Source organism: Lactuca serriola, chromosome 4 (assembly GCF_051521515.1).
Source record: "Lactuca serriola cultivar US96UC23 chromosome 4, Lser_US96UC23_V15, whole genome shotgun sequence".
NCBI lineage: Eukaryota > Viridiplantae > Streptophyta > Magnoliopsida > Asterales > Asteraceae > Lactuca > Lactuca serriola.
Window position 1 is genome coordinate 398,167,195 of NC_136411.1, and position 16,155 is coordinate 398,183,349.

Consider the following 16,155-nt stretch of genomic DNA (forward strand, 5'->3'; position numbering starts at 1 on the left):
TATGGACTTAGACATTAATCCAACAGTCTCCCACTTGGATAAGTCTAAAACTATTATTGCAAGTATGACTTCAATAACCGACTGGCAATCGTAGCTCTCAAAAGTTTATGTCGAACTCTGACCTTGCCAATGAACTCTGACCTTTGTCAATGACTTGTCCATTAGATAAGTGATCATATATTCCTCCATTCTAGATATCATATTGAATGAGACATGGATTATAATCATTCTCTCTATCCATTTGTTGTTTCCCGATTTCCGATTTATGACGACTGACTAATTGAACAAATCAAATCAGTCCTGGCCCAGCCGAGCACTTCCATTTGTCATCATCAACTCATCGAGGGGCCCCACAGATATCGCTTTTATCCTGAAGGTAAAAGGAATGGATGAACTTCGACTTATGTGGCTTGTTGTACTACTTGTTGAATCATACACAAAGGCACATTTCATAACATCGAGTTACCAATGCGTTTTCGTGAAATCAATGTATAACCAACTCATAGTAACAACTCATATCTCTAGGTTTGAAGAATATAAGATATTATCGTCTCATGATCACTCGTGATTAAAATCCATGAAGTGATTCCAATGAGCGCGGGTTGAATCCAATACTCAGAACTTATGACCAGTCATGAGTGTTGTAGTCCTTTGTCCAACATCTTAGACCTCTACAAGCCGACCCATGACAGTCTTAATTCATATCTACTTCCAACATATAACCGATTGTGGATGGTTTGAATAACTTAGTCAATCAGAACAATGACCTAGTTATTCTGGAAGTCAAAACATGCAAAGTGAAACCCAATAATAATTGAATCCAATATGGTCTCAGAACTTATGAATATAAATAAAACACCTTTTATTTATCACTATATGATTACACATTATTCATTGTAACTGTTTCAGCTATCAAATTTATTCTTGAATTAAAAAAAATAGTTGTCCCATGCTCCAAGAATGTACACTATGTTTTCTAAACACTAGTCATGCCACACACCAAGTATGCATACTATGTTTGTCTATGATCTTTACTTTGTGAAATAGATCAATTGAACATAACTCCAATGATCCACTTTTCACAGTTCCAAATCCTTACGGCAAATGCAAGAATTCCAAGTTCATGCCATTTACTGAAATCCGTTAGATTCTAAACTTATATGCATTGATCCTCTTGTAATTATTATGCATAGAGTCAGAAAGACTTGACAACAATCATTACAGAGCATTCCAAAGGAGATCAGCTCCTTGGAAACATCCTTCTTGCAGGAAGTTTCTTCTAATCTTACACAGATTGAATGATTTCTAAATTTGAAACATTTCCATATTCCATTTTGACTATCACTTCTGAACAAGAGTTTCCTCTTTACAGATTATGTCAATATGGTCCTTCCAGAATTAACACTATACTTCCAACTGTCCTGGAGCAACCAATCTTTGGTAAACCTTAGATTGTCCTCGACAATTGTTTAATCCTTTTAGTCATATCCAATTCTAGACCTTGTCCCTTCTTAATGCCCCAAGCATTTGGAAAATATTAGAGAGGATGAATATAGCACATGTAATCGATCCTATATCCGAAGCATATGGGACACGATTCATGATGTCTCACAAAAAGACTAAACCAATCTTTTGCTATAATATTTCCATTTCTATTTGACAAGTTCTCATAAATTTGAATTATGAAAAGGGATGCCGTAATCATAATCGAATTTTAGAATGCAAATAATGGACTCATATACAGAATTTCCTTATGTTGAGCCATTCCAACATGAAATTCATATATATCCTTGACTAAATGATTAAAACCTCACGATCTAAGCTTATAGATTTGAGATGAAATATAATTTCCTCTCCCTTAATTATAGCAAAACAACTCTTTCCCAATTGAAACTTTTGTTTTCTATAATTAACATTGCTAACTTGCAACCTTTATCATAATTAGCATGCTCCCACTAACATGATGATTATTAGCATAACACTTATGCTCCCGTTAGCTTTGACATGTACTCAGAAATTAGTTGACTTTCTTACCAAAGTTCATATTTCTGATACTATATTGTTTTGATAAAACTTTATCAAAATCATACACCTCTTTTAGATAGCTCACAGGTGTGTCTAAACAATTTTAGAACTATGAAATGGGATGTTGTAATCATAGTGTCAATTGTTTAGACCATTTTGCCACTACTCACACGTCCATGTTAGTGTGCCGGTTAACCACACAGCTCCACTAACGACTTGGAGAATGCAAATATCATAATTGCTATCTATTCAAATCTACTTGGTGGAAGGGTTTCCTCACCATCATTTTCATGAATCGGAGAGAAACCTTATGACCCTTAGATTTAATGGTGTATGTGTTCTTATCCATGTGAATTGTCAAAACCATAGTCCCAAGACAAGGATAATGACAAATCCAAACTCATATGGACTGAACTCAATCTTAATTTCTTGCCACCTGGCAGCTCAAGGGCCTGCCATTGCTTCCAAGTTGTTGTGCAACCAACTGAGAACTCTAAGAACTCATATGCAAAGCCAACTTTAACTAGAATGGGCATAGAATATGTCAACACGATAGGTTATAAACCTCAAGTCGTGTGCTAGTGAAGAACTTCAAGTTTTATTCTTGATTAGTTCTTGAGACTTTCAAGACCTTTAAGACTCCCACTGTCCTCTTGACATATAAGACTTTCTTGTCAGATATTCAAGAGGTAGTGTGGATTCTAATCAAGACAAACACTTTCACAAATTTGGCCTATGTTGGTCTTTGTTTTATCCAAAACATCACAACTTACCAATTTCAAATGTACAAGAGTAAGAAACTTTTACTCTTACATTTGACAAGTGTTTTAAACCTTCTTTAAGACATGTCACTCAAGTTACGATCTTAGAGTATAACTCTAAGAATTGTTTTTGGAACGAAGTATGAATCATCTTCTTGATTTAACCACTTCAATAATTCATAACTCCTCTTCTTAACAATCAGAATGCACTTAGAGGATGAATTGTGATAACGCCTCAAAATCATTAAGATGGTCTTAAATCATGATACTAAAGTACTCTCCGATCTTTTCCAGATTTGAGAAACTTTTATCTTTCTGCCTAAATTGATTCTTCTTATTCGCTCTGTCATACATTGGAACCTTTTCCAATGTCTCAGAATTACACTTAAGCTTGTAAGTGTAACCATATTTACTGAGCTTTAGTAAATTTTTACGAATAATCTTATCAATCTTTTGTGGTGGACTTGACCAATGCACAAGAATGTGTACTCGATCCCTTAGTCCTTCACTTGACTCACATATACATGTGAACAAGGAACTAGTCTTAATTTTCCAAAGCCGGAAGTTCTTATTCATCATACTGTACAACATATATGATTCCAAGTTTCGGTCCAATTGAAACTTGGGTGTTGAGAATCTTTCCTTATTTGGTAAATTTAGACATTAGCACAAATGAAAGAATCAAATTCATATTTCCACTCTTGCTTTTAATGGAATCTTATAAACAACACAGATTTTTCACAAATGTCATTGTAAGGATGACTTAAAATAAATAAAATCAAAAGATTTACCTTTTATTTTAAAACTTTGCGGAAAAACTTATCCTTACAATCCATATGAAAGCTTGGTGTTATCTATTCCTAAGCAATATATCATAACTCCTAAGAAGTAGCTCAAGAATCCGATCTTCAAACTATGCGATAGAAATCCATCTACGCGATCAGATTCATCATATTCTTCCTTTAAGTTTCTTCACTTTTCTTTGATTCTTAAAACTTCAACATGTGACCCAGTCACATAATATATTAGGAATCTCAGAATAGAAACTTAGCAGAGTTAGATAGTGGACTTTACCTGAAGTAGAGTCAAACTTATTGACTTTTAACATCCTTAGGTAAATTTGGTAGCTTTGCAACCAATGCCCCTTTCTTTGGCAATGGACCCTTGATAATGGGACTATCTCAGACTTAGCCTTTCTCTTTACCATTTGGTCAACCAAGTTGACTATGCCCGATCCCTTTCCACTGGGAAGAGAGAGCTTTACTAGATATCCAATGTCATCATTGTCAATGTCCATAAATTTTTAGGAAGTTGATATTAGCAAATATATAATATCATTAAGGGTCTTGTCATAGTCTATTTCATAGGATTCCCAAAAGAATTCACTATGTGAATTAGAAAGTAGTTGAGTCACCAACTTTCTCAAGACTTTGACACCTAACTCTCCCGACTTGTCAATATGTAATTACATCTTGAAGATGTGATCACACCTAGACCTTGCCTTGCCAATAGGGCTTGAGTGACCTTAAACTTTTCAAGAACTTATGGGTTACGGAGAATAATTGGAGGGGGTGAAGGAAGTATGATTTCCATGGGTCATCATCTTCATTTAGGAAAGCTTGTTTCAAGAGATTTGGGAAGATCATAAATGTCTAAACTAGAAATGTTTTGGGAGATATTCAAGATAGTTGATCTAAAGTCCTTAATATAACACCCAATATGAAATATTAAGGCTAGGACCCAACAAACTATTTTATAACTTAGAAGAGGGATGCCATAATCTATGCTATAAAATATTTGAAGGTAGGTGAATGACGATTCACCAATTTCCACCAAGATAAACAAAATGTATTATTAGGTTTTAATTGGATTTGAAACTCCTAGATCTTTTGAGATTCATTGAACTGTTCAATGGCATGTTTCAATCTCGAGTGTGCCCTTCAGGTTTTGTGACTAGGATGTCGAGGATCACAAAAAAAGGTGTGAAGTAACCATGCAAATTACTTGGTACCATTAAAATTTATCCCTCAATCGATGTGCCGGTTAACCACACACGCTCCATCGATACTATGATACACATTAAGTTACCCTTTGCCTACCTTGTTAAATACGAGTTAGTGTGCCGGTTAACCACACACGCTCCACTAACCGACATAATAAAAGTGCAAAGTGTAATTTCATAGATTAGCACCTTATTCATATTTTCCTAAGTAACTAAGATTGGGTATCTATAAAAGGTTTAGTTACTTAGTATTTATCATTAATACTTATGATGAAGGGAGAATTATAATCCTTGTCCTACCCGTTCGGCTAACGACCCTCCACCAGTTAAGGAAGCGGTGGGTGAGAGTGGACAACCATTAAACTATCATTTTATAGGCAGTAACCTTATAACCCCCTTATAGGCCGGCTTCGTGAATGAGGCCTACTAAAGGTAAGACTGACTTTACTCTTATACACTTATACATACATACATACATACATATATATATATATATATATATATATATATTATTAACTTATAATATTATAAAGTATAAGGGTTGAATTTTAACTGTTAAAATTCTAAGGGCTAACATGGAATTAAAGTATTCATAAGTGAAAACTTTTTCAAATTCCAAAACTTGAGGGCAAGTTTTGAAACTATTCAAAACTAATTAATTCCATAACTTATGTGTTTAAACTAGTTTTAATCCAAAAACTCTTCAAGTTCCATAACTTGAGGACAAGTTCTGGAAGAATTTAAATTATTAAAGAATGTAACTTATCTTTATTTTATAACTTATGGAATTAATTAAGGTTACACATTTTATTACTTAATGAAGTGACTCTTGAACCTCCATAACTTAAGGACAAGACTCTTCATTTTTGTAACCTTTGCCAACTTTTATGAGTTTTATGAAACTTAAATGTGACTTTTTATATAACGTGAGGACAAGTTACAAAAAAACATTTTAGAATCAACTCTTAGATTAAAATGGATTGAAAACACATAATCAATTAACTTTTCTATTAATCTAAGCAACTCATAAGAACAAGATAATTCAAATCAAAATTTTTCATGTAATTAGCCTAATCACTAAACTACTACAAAACATGAATCTATTGACAATTATGTTTAAAATTGGATTAGCATGAACATTACCACATCAAAAACAAGTTTATAAGTCCAAAAACATCTTAGGGTAATGTTCCTAGTCCAATTCCAGCCAAAAAAGTTGAATATATGCTGTCTGGGGGTCCAACTCGTCGAGTGCATGAACCAACTTGGTGAGTTGGATCGATTTAATCACTTTTTAGGCATGGACTCGCCGAGTCTCCTGATGGACTCGCCGAGTCTGATGCCCAGACAGCAAACAACTTCGATTTTTTAAGCAGTTTTGCAAGTATAACAAGAAAACAAGCCTAGGCTCTGATACCACTGTTGGGTTTTGAGCATTCTAACACTCCTAAGTGTACATGCAACCCTAAATACCTTGGATCTATGTTTTCTTTATTATACATACAAATATGAACATCCAAGGTATTATCCTAATCTAGCATACAAAACAATGAATATAACAAGATAGAATACATACCTCTTTGATGTAGAATGTCTTCATGAAGCTTCATTGCCTAGTGCCTCAAGTGTGACACCTCAAGCGGTTCACACAACACCAAATACACTTGGAATAACTTGAGAGAAACTTAGAACACTCCTAAAATCGGCTAGCCCTTTCTTATTACTCATAGTGACCATTTTTTCCCAAAGAATATGATCTTATATAGTTGTTACAATTAGAGTAAACCCTAATTATCATGGCCTTCCATTTCCTTGGATCCATGGGTTCAAATACACCATGGATCATACATGGACCATCCTATGGGTTTTAGCCCAACTTGATTATCCATGGAGCATTAGCCCACTATACAAGTATGGATGATCTACACAATGAACCCATATATTTAATTAGTCTTTTTTTGATCACTTAATTAATTTTAGATTAATTCCTGATCAATACTAATTAAATAATCCTATTAATATATTAGAACTTATAATATATTAATCAACCTTAAGTGTTATTTCTCTCATTATAGTCTATCCAAGTGCATGATGCCATGCAACCCAAATGGACCATGTCGGGTCGGGTCAAGTCTTAGCAATTATAGTTATGGATTTAGACATTAATCCAACAGTAAGAACAGGAATGTGAGATCATTCTTCAACAGATCTCCATACGTCTCCTCCAAGTCTCCTTAAAGATCTTTCTAATCTCTGGGACCAGTGGTGATATTGAGTTGCCACAAGTATCGGTGCTCTATTAGAACCACCAACACTGTTTGATACATTAAGAGATAATGCATGTGCCATATTTCTTTATTTTGAAAAGTTTTTTTTTATTTTTTTATCTATTTTGAAGAGATGAGCTTTAGTGGTATAGAAGGCCTTTTGAAAATCAGAGTTTTGCTTCAAAAGGCAACCACTTTGGCTCTGATACCAATTGTTGAGAGAAAAACTAGAGACACACTTGAACAAACGTTAGAACAAGTATAGTTTTATCTCAAAGGATCTAAAAGCTCATCAATAATAATAAGTTAGAGTTACATAATTAGAGATTTAGGTGTGTAAATGTAAGGAAATATAAAAGGCAACAAGTGTTATATCAAGTATACGCATAAGTTGATTCTTAACAAGGAATGCATTCAGACCAAGTTAGTAAGTGAAATCAAGCTTAGTGACTAAGTTAAGAATGACTTGCTCCGAAGAGAGATGATATTCAGTTATAGTGAACTTTTTAGAGTAAGAAGAAGATGAGAGAAATAACACTAGATATATGAGATTCAAGATGTGAAGTGTTTTCAGATATATAGATGAGAAAGATTTAGTCCTCTATATATAGAGGCTTAAAGATTACACTTGTTCAACTATCTAAACGTAGCCATGCAAGGCATACTGGATAAATGAAAGTATTCTAAGTAAAACAGATAAAGATCCATAATAAGAAGACTAGATAGTGAGCTGCGGATGATGATGACTTCGGATGCGGTAGCTGAACTGACTTAATTGTGGATCTTGGAACTCTGTGGTAGGCCAAGTTTAAGAGGATCACTTTCATGATTCAACAGTCTTCATATTCATCTAACTATAAAATGTAATGGAAGTTACTGACTATGCATTATTTGAGCTTTTGTGACTTGGGATCCCCACTCAAAGTAAATTCACATAGTTTTACTTTGTAGTTTAACTAGTAGTAATATACTTTAAGTTTGTTCGTAAATACATCATGATGTATTACTTGGTACTTTTATAAAATACTAGTTTTTACTACCAACACAATCATATCTATTAGCATGGAAGTTATCATCTTCCATACTAACAAGAACATCTCTTTCGTTCTCCTAGGATACTTAGGAATGTTCTTGATTTTGATTTGTCGGTTCCAGCCAAATTGATCTGATAAGACTATCATGCACTTGACATATAAGTCAAAAAATCTAATACATGTCATAATATATATGATCGATCCCTTAGCAAAAACATATGCGAATTGATTCAGTTCCTCTAACTCAACAATAGAAATAGGACATTAGCATTGTTGAAATTCATTCCATGCTCTATATTCATGAAATCTTTTGAGGTTTGGATCTCAGTTTCCTTAAAATTCTAAGTACTTTGGTTTAATCCAATGATTCGCTCAAATATATCTCCATAGATACATTGAAACGAGGGAAATTGAGTCCAAGGTTTATTGGACCGTTTAAGGTTCTTCAAAAGATTGGGAACCAAGCTTACAAACTGGAATTGCCCGAAGAACTCGATGGTATTCATAACACCTTCCATGTGTGTTATTTGAGGAAATTCACGAGAGATGTTCCCGACATAATTCCAATCTCAGAGTTAAGAATGGATGAGAATAAGAGGCTGATCGAAGTGCCTGAGGCAATTGTTGAGCATAAGACTAAGAAGTTACGACGCAAGATGGTCGACTTAGTGCTAGTCCGATGGAAACATTCCAATGGGCCAAATCTCACTTGGGAAACAGAGGATAACATGATGAGTCGTTATCCACATCTGTTTGCTGATGCATGATTCCGAGACGGAATCATCCTAAAGGGGAGAGAATTGTAACGTCCGGGTTTCAGGGCTAAGCATTTTTAGACAATGTAATAGTCTAGGTCAACTATTTTAACTCTTTTTGAAGTAATATAGATGAAATACTTGAGTATTATGTGAATTATGTGAATTTTTATGCTTATTATGTATTTATAAATATTTAATAAATAAAAGATAAAAATAAGCGTCAAAATTAAAGTGTGAAATAAGCCGATATCTTTACATAAAGTTGTAGTGGTCGAAACAAGGATTTCGGGGATATAAAGAACGCCGAAATCCGAGTTATAAGGAGGAAGTTATGACCCATCGAAGTTTCGTGACGGAACCGACACGATACCGGGAAGCGTAAATAGTGAATTTACGATAGAGCGAGATTTAGCCTTAGCGCTCTAAACGCAAGTCGTAGAATATGCTAAACTAAGAGCGCCGATAAAAAGAACGCCCAAATCTGACTTCGTATGAAGAAGTTATGATTTTTCGATGTTTTGGATTAGCAGTGTACAGCCCGAAATTCGAATATCGGATCGATTGACTATTAGCTGACACGACCTGAACGAGAATCGAAGATCTCTTTAAGAGTAGCTTAACGAGAAAAAGATGGGCGAAAACAGACGTCGGATGAAGAAGTTATGAGGATTTAACGGACCAATCCTGTCCCGACCTGTTAATATTATAACTTTTAAAATAGATTCAAAATTAGCCGACGAAGTCTAAACGAAAGTTGTAGAGTACGTTCCCACCTTCGCGTGGATATAAAGAACGTCGAAAACAGAGCTTGTATGCGAAAGTTATGATTTTTAGAAATCGAGAATGCAATTTCGAAATCTGTTGCTCGATCGATGACGTGGCTCAATCCTGACCGTCGCTTGCTAATCACGGCTCGCTTCGGATGAAAGACACGTCGCCTTTGCATTACGCCCCGCGTCCGAGGCCAAGTACGCCCCACGTACTTTGGTTCTTATCCGTCCGATGGAGTGTGAGCCAGCTGGTGCGAGGCTGGCATGCTTATCCGAACTACGCCCAGCGTAGCCGAGGACTACGCCCAGCGTACGTCTGAGGCCTCGCAGCTATAAAAGGGGGCCGAGGGCAGCCTCATTTTTCACTCCAAATTCCTCTCTCTCTCTCTCTCTCTAAGAACTTTCTCTCTCTTGCCCATTTTCAGTCCCCTAAACCCTAGATAAACCCCTAGCTCCCGAAGGAAGCCTCGAGGCTCCCGGAGTCCCGAGAAAAAGTGTCTTTTGGTTTCAAAACGCTGCTCCAAATAAAGTTCCGGTTTTCTTTAAATTCCGTTGTATGTGAGCTACGCTTACAAAATTTTTAATATATCTTTCAAATAATTATAGCAATGTTATTAGGTCCTTAAAATAATTATTTGGGATATTATTATGATTTATATTGAGTGTTATTGAACACTTATATAATAATAATAATAATAGTCAGACTATTAATTTGTCGCGGTTATCGTTAGACTAAAACCTAGTAGTATTGTTACTAGGTTTTATCGAAGGAAAATTGTTTTGAGAGTATCGAAGCGCTGTCCGAGTGCTGAGTCAGCACCTTTCAGGTGAGTGCATAGTTACTTTCAGCTTACACACACACACACACACACACATATATATATATATATATATATATATATATATATATATATATATATATATGAAGTATTTTATATAAATTACGTGCTATGTGTGCATATTATCTTAATACTTGCTATCTATGTTGGATGAACATTTTTATACATGTTTTCAATGATTTAAAATGCATATGTATTTTATATCTGCGAAAATGTTGAGGTAAAACATGGGTAGATGTAATAGGTGATGTGTGATAAAATGATGAGAGACCTCAATGTTGATGTTGTTGATTCTGTCATCTAGTGGAGTATGGATGACGACCACGGACTCTTCTAGACAGTCCAGTGGAACACTAGCAGGCTCGCAACCTATATGTGCTGTGAACGATGTGTTGACCGGTGTACTCCATCCCCCACATGGTTGCCTTTAGGACATTTATTGCCGAGAAATCCCCTTAGCAGTAGTGTCCATCCCGATGATGATCCTTAGGCTAGGTCCCTTATGATAGGTGTTTAGGGACATAAAGTGAGGATAACGGGAACGGGTAATCAGGTTATTGTTGATTGATGAAATTAATAACCTTATTTATTGTGGGTTGAAAACCCTATGTGCTCACCAGGCTCCCCAACCTGACCCACTCAGTTTCTTGTATTACAAGTAGTGGCGCAGGAGCATAGATGTGATGTTTTGGATGAGGGATTACGGATATAGGCCTGTAGATATGAAATAATGTAGTAAGGCTTATATTGTACTGTTTATGCTTTTGATCTGTATCAAGTCTTTTAATGAAATACATTTCCTTCGAAATACCTTGTCGAATTAATATTCCCTTTCAGGTATTAACAGATAAAATTAAATCTGTAAATCGAAATCCATTGTCCAAATCATAGAATCCTAATTCAGTAACAGATGGTAACGGTTCAGGTTGAACATAAAGGTTTGATGTAGGCAAAACCAAGAGATAATTTGTAGAGAAGTTTCACAAATAGATCCAGAAATCGAAGGTAAACGGAATGCTTGGAATAAAAGAGGAGAATTAGTGTTAGAGAGTACCTGACACTGAAAGATGTAGCCCCCGCAAAACGATGATGATGGTTGTGGAGGAAAAATAGAGAATAGAAGAGAGGCCAAGATGTACACCTCAATGGGTTGACATTAATAGCGTGAAAAAAGGCGGAGGTGGAGGCGGAGGCGTGATTGGTGCATCTTTTGGAAACCGGAGGCATAGGTCGTCGGCATCAAAGATGACCAAAATTGATTGGATTTTTTCGGAGGCTTCGGCCTCGCGAAAGCACCATTTGCAAAATTTAGGGATTAAAATTATGGCCAAAAATCGTCTATAGCGAAACAAACCTTTTGCAAACATAAATCTATGAAGGTCCGCAAAATGAGGATGGCGGAGAAGAAACTTGGTTGATTTGAGGTTGCAACCAACATCGATAGTGGGTAGTAAGAAACTGAAAATTACTTGTGTTGTATCTATTGATTTTTATTTGAGCAATTGCATTGAATTCCAGAACCATCGTAAGAAGAAAAGAGAGTGGAGAAAAGAGAGAACCTTAATCTCACACAAATTCTATTAAATATGAATCCCACAGGGAGACGCGACGTTGAATGTATCTGGAATCGAAGCAAGACTCGTCGGCAGTGGATGTGGCCGGAGTTTAAGTAGACTTACATGAAATTAGGGCTCAACATCTTCGCGGTGGAGAAGGAGAAGCCGATGAGGTGAAATGGGTATGAGAAACACACGATTGAGCTAATGCGTATGCCGGTGCCTGCATCTTCATTCGTAAAGTCTCTAAAATCAAGGCCATCGCCGACGATAGGTAACCGGTGGAGGTGGAATCAAAATTTCTATGTTAAGGCAGTGAGAGGAGCGAAAGAAAATCGAGAACATAGTAGAAGATATCGGATGAGAGAGACATATGGGGAAGATAAAGATTTTATGTCGATGCTTTTAGAGAGAGACGGTGGGTTTTGGAGCCGATGGAAGCTTCTTGATGTGTAGAAAGATGGAGCGGTGGACATGTGCTAACCTGTGTATGTTTTTTATTGGAAGTAGAAACGGTGGGCGGAGACGTGTACACAAACTTTGTAGAGAATAGCATTTACTACCCAGAAGAGAAAGTAAACCAAAATATGAGATAGCAGCATAAATAAACCAAGGACGAATTATGCCAAAAAAAACTCATAGTTCAATATTCCTAATTTGAGACAATATATATATATATATATATATATATATATATATATATATATATATATATATATATATATCAATCTTTGACTCTTCTTTATAACATAAGCAGATATTCATATATTCTATTAATAATCATGTTCCTTATGAATTGTAACAACAGTTTTTATGATGGTTTCGATAGTTTCTTCAGATGGTTTTTGTTTTGCGTTGTCTAACAGGGTTGGAGCCGATCTTACCCTATCTCTTATTCACCGTTTCCCTTCTCCTCCAATAGGACCCTCCACTGCCATTGACTGTCGCCCTTCTCCTCCAATAGTACTCTCTACCGCCATTGACTATGTCTCTAAATATATTCCTCATGCTTATCGAATTTCATCACTTGATAACTCCTCCACTCTATTCCCGTTGTTGCATTCCAATCAAACGATGAGGTCGAATTCTACTACTCCTTCTCAATATTTATGTTTCTTCCAATTTCATTCTATTTTGAGTTTTAATTATTTGGTTTCAAGAAATAGGTAATAGTCGATCTGAACCCTAGAAATTGGTTTGCTCACCATATGGTTGAATCAGTCGAATCACCATCGCTTCTTCCACTTTATTTCTTCACGCCTATAAGTATACACACCATGTGTATGTCATGATCATGGGCGTTGTTCCTTTGGGTTTGCGACTTCCAGTTTCCTTCTGTTGTCGTCGTTCATTACTGATTTGGGTATGTGTTTGCGACTATTGATTTTGGTCATTATTGTTTTGGTTTACAATTTTGCACCCCAAGTGTTCACTATTTTGGCTCCTTATCTTGGATACTTTCTAGGTTCTGTGCTCTGGTTTGATCATAGTTAGGGGAAAATTATGAAAGAAGTTCTACTGCCATAATGACCGTCCCTAAGTCTAGCACGTGAAAGTTAAATACAAAGGTAGTGGTCTTATAATTTCAGTATTGTTGTTTCTATTTTGATTGATATCTTGGCACATTAGTTTTTTATTTTCTTTCGGTGGTTGACATGAATAGAAGTTCACGCCTAATGATTCACTCACCTATTACTGTTATGAAAATGATTTTAGTCACTTTGAAGACCAAGGACTCAACACTTTTCCATCTGCAGTCTTCTACAATTAACAACTTTTTACAACTTTGCAAGATTCAGATGGTGTATATATAGTTTTTATTCTCTATACTATACTAAAAAATCAGTTGTATGTTACCATATACTTGATTGGATATGGCATGTTTTTTTCTATATTTCTTTGATTGTAATACATGACATGGAAGAATGGACTGGTGACAAACGGTTAAGAATAAGATATCATCAAAAAAATTCATAGACACATATGACAATGGTATATTTGAACATGTATGTGTTTCTTAAAATCTGTTTTTGTAACAATTTTAACTTATTTTATCATTTATTAATTTTTATTTTTTAAGATAGAAGGAAATTGTGGTGGCAAGAGGAGAAGCTTCACGCATGTAGTTTTATAGAATCATCCAAAAATATGATCCCAAAAATTTTCTATTTAATATTAGATAAAATAGTTACTTTCCATATCCTCCAAACATTTGAAATAAACTAGTGTATCAATTGTCATAAATCAGAGTAAAACATCATAACAAAATCCCAATGGTGTGTGCGATGTAGTCATCCCGAGCTCTTCCTTCTGGAACCAAAATTACCTGAAACATAAACTGAAAACTGTAAGCACGAAACCCAGTGAGTTTTCCCAAAATACCACATACCAATCATATAATAACAAATAGTGGGCCCTGCCCGTCATCGGGCCCCGTCAGGCTTCGGACCCTGCCAGGCATCGAGATGAGCTCGGTAAAACGGGCCCGCCCAACATACAATATCATATATCAAATAAACACATACACATGCAATAATCACAGAGATACATAACATACAGATATCCATGGGGCCCAACCCGGTATCGGGCTTTGACCCAGAAAAACATATAAACACAACACATGCAAGAGTCACGAAGACAGTGAGCATACTAACAAGATAATGTAAACATGGGCCGGCCTTGGTGCCTTCGACCCACTAAACCCGATATGAAAACTCACCTTGCAAAGCTGAATGACACGGATGATCCCCAACTGTTGGTCCTACGATTCCCCGATCTATCAATTGATAATTAAAGCAAATTAAGTATGGGATCCGAATCACTTAACCACAAGCTCTCACTAGGGTAAACGACCCTTTTACCCCTAACATACCCTTGCCCAAAAGAAATTCTAGATCATAAACAATGGCCCAAAAGAGATAATTAATCTCACAGGGCCCAACATATGCCCCAATTTCCAGTTGGGCCCAATCCCTTCACATGGCCCTAGCCCAAGGCCCAAAAACGTTTTCATAACCCAAAGAGTCGATTCCAAATCACCCTCTAAGGCCCAAAGCACAAGCCTAAGGAAAACAGCCCAAACTGAGGGTCAAAAGACGCCAGCCCAAACCACTGAGTACGCGGGGCGTACTTAGCTATATGCTTAACGTACAAGCAATCCAATTAGGCCGAAATCAAGAGGGAAGCCCACATTGAACCTAGGGGACTGGAATTGGAACTATAAGATAATTGAATTTTAGGTTGTGGATCCCTTAGAAAGGGATGGCCGAAATCAAGGGGGAAGCCCACATTGAATTCGTCTAAGCCTTGCTTCTAGAAGGATCCTGGAGATTGCTTAAGGTCTAAGCAATCCAATTAGGGTTTTGACTGAAATCGTAGCAGCTCACCTATATAAAGGACCCTAGGCTTTACAATTTCGGCTACCACTTGAACCCTAGAGATTATAGAGCCAATTTTGAGCCTCCTTCCCCTCTCTCTCCAAGATCATCCAACTTGCTTCGGTGTTTGTGATTCATTAGAATCATCGCATTTGAGGTGCTAGGTTCTCAAAGCTCAAGATCTTCAAGCTACAATTGAAAGGTAATTTCCTAACCTTGGTATAGTTATGATTTTTTAGATTTTTGTATGCTAGAATTAGGGTTTACAAGCTTTGGGTGATTTGTATGTACAATTAGATAAACCCAGATCCAAAGCTTTAGGGTTTGCATGTGCACCCTAGGATTGATGTAATTCTCAAAACCCATCAGAAAGGTACTGTGAATCTGACTGAGCTCTGCTGGAAGATCCAAACGATAAGAAACCTAGCCCACCCGAGCCAAAACCCTGAACGGAACGATGTACCGGAGGCCCAGCTTGCCCCGCTTCCTGAAGCGGATGACACCTTTCCAAGGTGACACCTTCAGGAGAACCAAATCCCCCACCTGAAACTCCAAGTTTGACCGATGCTTGTTGGCATAACTTTTCAATCAACTCTGAGCTATCTGGAGCCTGCTCCGTACCTGCTGGATCATCTTAGTAGTCTTGAGTACCACTTCGGTACTCCCTATGACTCGCTGACTGACCTCGCCCCAACAAATCGAGGTCCTACGTTTCCTCCCGTAGAGCATCTTAAAGGGAGGTCGGTCTATGAAAGCATGATAGCTA